The sequence below is a fragment of the Coptis chinensis genome, chromosome 7, assembly GCF_015680905.1.
Source record: "Coptis chinensis isolate HL-2020 chromosome 7, ASM1568090v1, whole genome shotgun sequence".
NCBI classification, from domain to species: domain Eukaryota; kingdom Viridiplantae; phylum Streptophyta; class Magnoliopsida; order Ranunculales; family Ranunculaceae; genus Coptis; species Coptis chinensis.
Genome location: NC_141462.1, coordinates 65531737 through 65539545, shown reverse-complemented (window position 1 = coordinate 65539545; position 7809 = coordinate 65531737). Strand labels below are relative to the sequence as shown.

The 7809-nt window shown below is 37.8% G+C and overlaps 1 pseudogene; it reads left to right on the top strand.

Moving 5' to 3' along the window:
- The first annotated feature begins 3392 nt into the window (after positions 1-3392).
- On the top strand, positions 3393-7206 carry LOC147488434 (uncharacterized; annotated as a pseudogene).
- Positions 7207-7809: the final 603 nt, after the last annotated feature.

Here is a 7809-nt window from a genome sequence, read left to right as displayed (position 1 = left end):
ACATCTCGATAATTCCAGTGATGGAAATGGAATACCGAATGAAACCAAACCATCTGTCTAGCAATCCATACATCCAATCCCACCCGATCACCGACTATGATTCTTAGGAAAATAGAATCTCAATAAGACAGCAACTTGTTATTCTCCGAATAGATCAAAACCGAAACTCTTGCGATCGACTTCGAATTCCATTCAAAATCAAACACTACCCTAACCAAATCTCTATATATACAAGGGGAAACAAAGAGAAGGGGGCGCTCCAGAACACTGAAACAGAGAACAGGAGACACAGAAAAGTGGAGTTCAAGTTAGTACGCGGAAAAGCTTGGGGACAGAACGAATTGGAGGAGAAGACTTCAACGCGAGACTACGGTTTTTGCAATGATTAATTCTTCTATTAATTTCGTTTTTCTATTCATTGTTATGTATAGCTAAACTCCAAGTTTAGGGCGGATGAAACCTTAGGCTAATGTTTGTGTTTTTTGGGATTAATTTCGATGATTTCCAGTTAGTTTAAATTGCTATATTCTTCTAGTTTCATGTATTGATAGCTAGCTTACATCTTTCATATAGTATGTCACGCATGCTTTATAGTTCGATATTTGTTGCTATTAGTTAAGCCTGTTTTAACTGTTGATGTCAAATTTAGATATTATTCGTGCCGTTAAAAGACGAGTAATCTTTTGAGTTTGATATGTAGTGCCGAAACTTTAGAAGATACATGTTTAGTTAAGATTATCACGATCATATCATCGAGAAAGCAAGGGTTACCTTTCCCTCGTGCTACTACTCAGATTAAACGGAACATTAAAATTACTCTTAGAAATATAAACAGAAGTCACGGTGGATTCTATAGTCCTAGAGTTCTCTCCATTTGATAAAACCCAATTATTTAGTTTATAGTTTTCATAGTTTAAATAGTTTAGTGAGTAGTTAATTCCAACTTTCTCTAAAACAACATTGTTCGAATTAGGATAAGTAATAATTTTAATACTCGTTTGTTGTAATTAGCAATCCCTGTGGGATCGACCGGTTTGCCGTCGCAACTATTTTCAGCGATAGTTGTGCGCTTGCGGTTTAACTAGGGTTAGATTAGTCTAATTAATTTAGACCGAATAATTCTCTATCATGTTTTTGGCGCCGCTGCCGGGGATTGCAGTGGTACAATTGACTTTTAAAGTTTTATTTATCGTGATTCATAGTTTAAATTTAGTCGTAGTTTTATTATTTCTTAGTTTTCGTGTCTAATTTTGATTTTCGCAGGCAGTAAGCAAAGATTTCTTCTTACAAGGTTGATAGTCGTGATTTTGTTGTGGACTTTGTGAAGTTGCTTGCATGTTGTCTCCCGGCGTCGCAAGTAGCCCTCGAAAGCTCACCCCGTAGGTACATCTCTTTCCTTTGTGGGTTGAATTTTGTTTGTTTCGTGTGTTTTGTTTGTTTTATTGTTTCTTGCATTTTGGAAGGTTAAATCACATTGACTAGCCTTAAACATCTTGCATTAGGACAGGTTTTAGCCCGCTCACTAGGAAAGCCCTTTTTACACTTGGATCGAGTGACAGTGCTTTTGCACAAGAACTGGGAATCGTGTTATTTGGGTTTAGGAGCAAATATATTAAACAATATTTAAAATTCAATCTGGGTTGAAATATTTGTTTGGTATTGTTTGTGTGAGCATCGTTTGCATCATTTATTAGAGTCTTAGGTTTTAGAAGTGGTTTATGATTGAGAGTCGATCCGATAATCCAGAGTTAGCACCATTTGATTTAGAAATTGAACGGACACTCCATAGGAAGATTAGAAATCACGCCAAGTTAGAGATACCCATAACCTTTGTCGGCAATACACCAATTTTTGCTGACATGGCTGCCAATAATAATGACGTTGTTGCCCAAGTACCTAGGTCCATTAAGGAATTCATATATCCTACTAGGATGACTCGACTATCTTGCATCGTTCCCCCGCCGACCAATGCTAATCACTTTGAGTTAAAGCCCAATCTGCTTGGGCTACTTCCTAAGTTTAGGGGGACTGATGAGGAAGATCCATATCTTCATGTAAAGGAATTTGAAGATATTTGTGGGACTGTTAAACTTCAACAGTTTAGCGATTAGGCTATAAAGTTGAAACTATTCCCATTTTCTCTTAAGGAGAAAGCGAAGAGTTAGTTTCACACTCTTCCATTGAATTCCATAACGGGTTAGGAAAAGTTATGCGTCGTGTTTTTAAAAAACTTTTTCCCTAATCGTAAGGCGACTGCTTTTAGAAAAAGTCTATCATCGTTTTGCCAAAATGATGGAGAGTCATTATGGAAGTGTATGGTTAGATTTAAGGACATGCTCTTGCAGTGTCCTAACCATGGCCTAGAGAAAGGTAGGATAGTCCAGATTCTCTATGAGGGTCTTGATTTTAATTCTAAGGCTATGATTGAGACCATGAGTACTGGAGATTTCTGTGATAAGACTGTAGATGAAGCATGGACCTTTTTAGAAGAAGTCTCAAAAGGTCCAAAGAATGGGAAACTAGCCGTGAGCCTAAGAAGGTGGCTAGTAGTACTACACGAATGGTTTGTTCCACGTTGACAAGGAATTTGACACCTAATTTAGGATGGCCGCTTTAATTAGAAGAGTTGAAGTCCTTGAGCTAGAAAAAGAGACAAAGTCTCCAACTTCGGTTAACAATATCGAGGCCCCTGGTTGTGTTTTGTGTGATAGTTTTGATCACGTTATAGATAATTGCCCTCGCATAACTGCACAAGTCAATGCTTTTAATTCATACCAAAAACTAGGCAATAATCCTTTTTCTAACACGTATAACCCAGGGTGGCGTAACCACCTCAATTTGTCTTGGTCTAAGGGTATACATCAGGGAGGCCCCGTTGGTAACTCAAACCCAGTACCACAGTATGCACCTTAACCACCTAAACTTTCACCTATAGAAAAAGCCATTGCTCAATTATCACAAAACACCATGAAATTCCAGGAAACAACCTAACAGTTTATGCAAGCCAGTCAAACTGCTACTCAAGATAATGCTCAAGCCATTAGGAAAATTGAAGTCACCATAGGTCAAATTGCTAATACTTTGAATGAAAGGGACAAGGGTAGGTTTCCTAGTCAACCCGCTGGCTAATCCAAAGGGACAAGATGAAATAGGCTCTAACTTGAGCCAAGAGCACCACCAGGAGCAAGCCAAGTCTATTACTATTCTTAGAAGTGGTAAACATATTGATAATAGGGTTGAGATGCCTAGGGATGTTGAGGTCAGATCTGATCCTATAGAGTGTGAGGGCGAGAAGAGTGATGTAAGTGGTTCGAATAGTCGCGGATGCTTCTAAGAAGTGCTTAGAGCCTCCTACGTCTTTCGAGTCTAGTCATGTATCATCTTATATACCAAAAGCCCCTTTTCTTGAGAGGTTAGTTCAGGCTAAGAAAGGAAATACTTTTAATGAGATAATGGAGATGTTTAAGCAAGTTCATATTAATATTCCATTACTGGATGCTATAAAACAAGTTCCTTCTTATGCCAAGTTTCTTAAGGATATGTGTATACAAAAACGTAAGTTGAATGTGCATAAGAAAACTTTCTTTACTGAGCAAGTGAGTTCGATTATTCAAAACCGCACTCCACCTAAGTTTAGAGATCCAGGATGCCCTACTATATCCTGTGTTATAGGAGATCATATGATTGAGAAGGCATTACTTGATTTGGGGGCTAGTGTTAATTTGTTACCTTATTCAGTTTATTTACAGCTTGGTCTAGGTAAATTGAAACCTACGCCGATTACACTTCAACTGGCGGATAGGTGTGTTAGGGTTCCACGTGGTATTGTTGAAGATGTTTTGATTCATGTTGATAAATTTTATTTCCCAGTTGATTTTATTGTTCTAGAAACACAACCTGTTCAAGATCTTAAACACCATATTCCTATCATCTTAGGTCGTCCATTTTTGGCCACATCCAATGCCATCATTAACTGTCGTAATGGAGTGTTGAAGCTTTCTTTTGGTAATATGAATACAGAACTTAATGTGTTTAATGTGAGTCAACAACCTCCTGAACCTGATGATCTTTGGGATATTAATCTTATTGATAGTGTGGTTCACAAGACTTTCTTGGAAAGTTATTCTGATGACCCTCTTGAGTCTTGTTTAACTCATTTTGGTGGCGATTTTGATGTGGATAATTCTATTTCTGAAGTAAATACTTTGCTTGATGCCACCCCAATCTTAGATACTAATAAGTGGAAAACCAAGGTAGAACCTCTTTCTCCTTCTGAGTCTAAACCAGTTTCTTCCATAGAGTCCTCCTAAGCTTGAGTTGAAACCATTACCTAATACTCTTAAGTATGTCTTTTTGGGACCTGATGAGACCTTGCCTGTTATTATTGCTTCTAATCTTGATAGTGAACAAGATAGTAAATTGCTTAGGGTTCTTAGAGACCATAAGACAGCTTTAGGGTGGACTATTATTGATATTAACGGGATAAGCCCCGCTGATTGTATGCATCATATTCATCTAGAGGAGAATGCTAAACCAACCCGTGAATTCTAGAGACGGCTTAATCCTAACATGAGAGAGGTAGTGAGAGCCGAGGTTCTCAAGTTGTTAGATGCGGGCATCATTTATCCTATATCTGATAGTCAATGGGTGAGTCCGATTCACATTGTCCCTAAGAAGTCTGGTATTACGGTAGTTAAGAATGCGAATGGCGAGTTAGTTCCTGCCCGTATGACTACTGGGTGGCGTTTTTGCATTGACTATCATAAGTTGAATCTAGCCACTAGGAAAGACCACTTTCCTCTTCCTTTTATTGACCAGATGCTTGAACGGTTAGCCGGTCATAAGTATTATTGTTTTCTCGATGGTTATTCTGGTTATTACCAAATATGTATTACACCTGAGGATCAAGAAAAGACTACATTTACTTGTCCTTTTGGAACTTTTGCCTACCGTCGTATGCCATTTGGGTTATGTAATGCACCCGGTACCTTCCAGAGATGCATGCTTAGCATTTTTTCTAACATGGTAGAATGGTTTCTTGAGGTGTTTATGGATGATTTCTCCGTATTTGGTGATTCTTTTGATGAGGGTTTGCACCATTTGGAATTAGTGTTAATTAGGTGCAAGGAGAAGAATCTTGTGTTGAATTGGGGAGAAGTGCATTTTATGGTTCAACAGGGTATTGTTCTTGGTCATATTGTTTCTACTAAAGGAATTGAGGTCGATAAGGCTAAGATTGATGTCATTTCTAGTCTTCCACCACCTAAGACCGTGGAAAGATATTAGGTCTTTTTTAGGTCATCTTTGGATTTTATAAGCGATTCATTAAGGACTTTAGCAAGATTTCTCGTCCCTTATGCAATTTACTTGGTAAGGACGTCGATTTTGTCTTTGATGATGATTGTTTGAAAGCTTTTGAGAAGCTTAAGCATTTATTGGCTATTGCTCCTATCATACAACCACCTGATTGGAGTGTGCCTTTTGAGTTAATGTGTGATGCGTCGGACTATGCTATTTGGGCTGTTTTAGGTCAACGGTTTGATAAGTTGCCCCATGTAATTTATTATGCGAGTCGAACTCTTAATGATGCCCAAATGAATTACACTACAACCGAAGGAATTGTTAGTCATTGTGTTTGCTTTAGACAAGTTTAGGTCTTATCTCATAGGGTCTAAGGTTGTCGTGTTTATCGATCATTCGGCTTTGAAGTATCTTCTTTCTAAAAAGGATGCTAAAAGCGCCTTATTCGTTGGGTCCTCTTATTACAAGAGTTTGACATTGAGATTAGGGATAAAAGGGTATAGAGAACGGTCACGACCACTTGTCTAGGCTTATAGTAGAGTCTTCTACTAGTCTTTTGCCTTTGAATGAGTCCTTCCCTGATGAGCAAATTTTTGTTGTCTCCCAGTTGCCTTGGTATGCAAATATTGTTAATTATCTTGTTATAGGTCAGTTTCCTTCTCATTGGAGAAAACAAGATAAATCTAAGTTTCTTGCTGAGGTTAAGTATTTTTTCTGGGATGACCCTTACTTGTTTAAGTCATGCCCTAATCAGATTGTTAGGAGATGTGTTCCTGAGAGTGAGTTTCGCAGTATTCTCTCCTTTTGCCATGACCATGCATGTGGTGGTCACTTTGGTCCTAAGAAGACGGCTGCTAAGGTTTTGCAGTGTGGTTTTTATTGGCCTACTCTCTTCAGAGATGCACATGAGTTTTGTTTAGGATGTGATCGATGCCAGCGTACGGGTAATATTTCCCATAGGAACATTATGCCTCTTTCCCCTATTTTGGTTGTTGAGCTTTTTGGTGTGTGGGGTATAGACTTCATGGGTCCTTTTCCTCCTTCCTTTGGCTATCTTTATATCCTCGTCGCGGTAGATTATGTTTCTAATGGGTGGGTTGGTGCCATGTAAAACGAATGATCACAAGGTTGTAGTTAACTTTTTGTAATATAATATATTTTCTCGTTTTGGTACTCCTCGTGCAATTATAAGTGATAATGGTACTCATTTTTCAAATTGTGCATTTGAATCTTTAATGAAACAGTACTCTATTAATCATAAACTTGCTACCCCATACCATCCCCAAACTAGTGGCCAAGTTGAAGTATCTAATAGGAAATTAAACGATTTTAAAAAGACGGCATGCGACGACCGTAAAAGATTGGTCTCAACGTCTTAATGATTCCCTTTGGGCTTATAGGACTGCTTATAAGACTCCCATTGGTATGTCTCCTTATAGGCTTGTGTTTGGGAAGGCATGTCATTTTCCTGTGGAATTAGAACATCGTGCTTTTTGGGCCATTAAAACTTTTAACTTTGACATGCGTAGAGCAGGTTCACAATGTAAGCTTCAATTGAATGAGTTAGCTGAGTTAAGGAATGAGGTATATGAGAATGCTAAGATTTACAAAGAGCGGACTAAGATTTTTCATGATAAATCTATTCTTCTCAAGTCTTTTGAACCTAATCAAAAAGTTTTGCTATATAATTCTCGTTTGGGTCTTTTTCCTGGTAAGTTACGTTCTAGGTGGACTGGTCCTTTCATTGTTAAAACTATTTTTTCTTATGGTGATGTTGAGATAGAGGATCCTACGGGTGGTCGTGTGTTTAAGGTTAATGGTGAACGCTTGAAACCATATCTTGATGGTTTTGCTAATAAGGATGTGGAAGAGGTGGATCTTATTGATTCTATTTATCATGACTGAATGAGTATGCTTGTTGTATTTTAGTAGTTTAGATTTTGTTTTTCTTTTTGTAAGCCGCTTCAAGATTGTTCCCAAATACTTCATTCTTGCCCCTAGTGTCCATTTGGGTTAACCAATGAGAAACATATTATTGTGATTTTCAGGTTATGATAGGTTTTATATTTATGAAATGTCGAAAATACAGAGGAGACTTTGTCAAATTTTTTTGAATTTTGGGGCATTCATTTTATGTTTCGTTAGTAGACAAAGTGCTAATCTAAGAATTGGGTGTGCGAAGCATTCGTCTGCTAGAGACGTTAACTATAGCGCTTATGGGAGGCAATCCATGTTTTTATTTTTGTTGAGTCTTTTGTGCACGTGTATCATGCATTCCACTCTAGCACCTTTTCTCCGCCTTTTGGAGGCGTGTAACTCTATGGGATGAGACACGTGACACATTTTAGTCATTGTAGTAACTTGGTCCTCTTTTATATTATCATTGTTATATCTTTTGTGAGGTACTAATTTCTACAGGTGACTGAAAGATATTATTTTTCGTTTTTGGAAGCTCTTGGTAATCTCTTTCATTATATACTTTTACTTGTCCATGTTGTTATCTTTTAA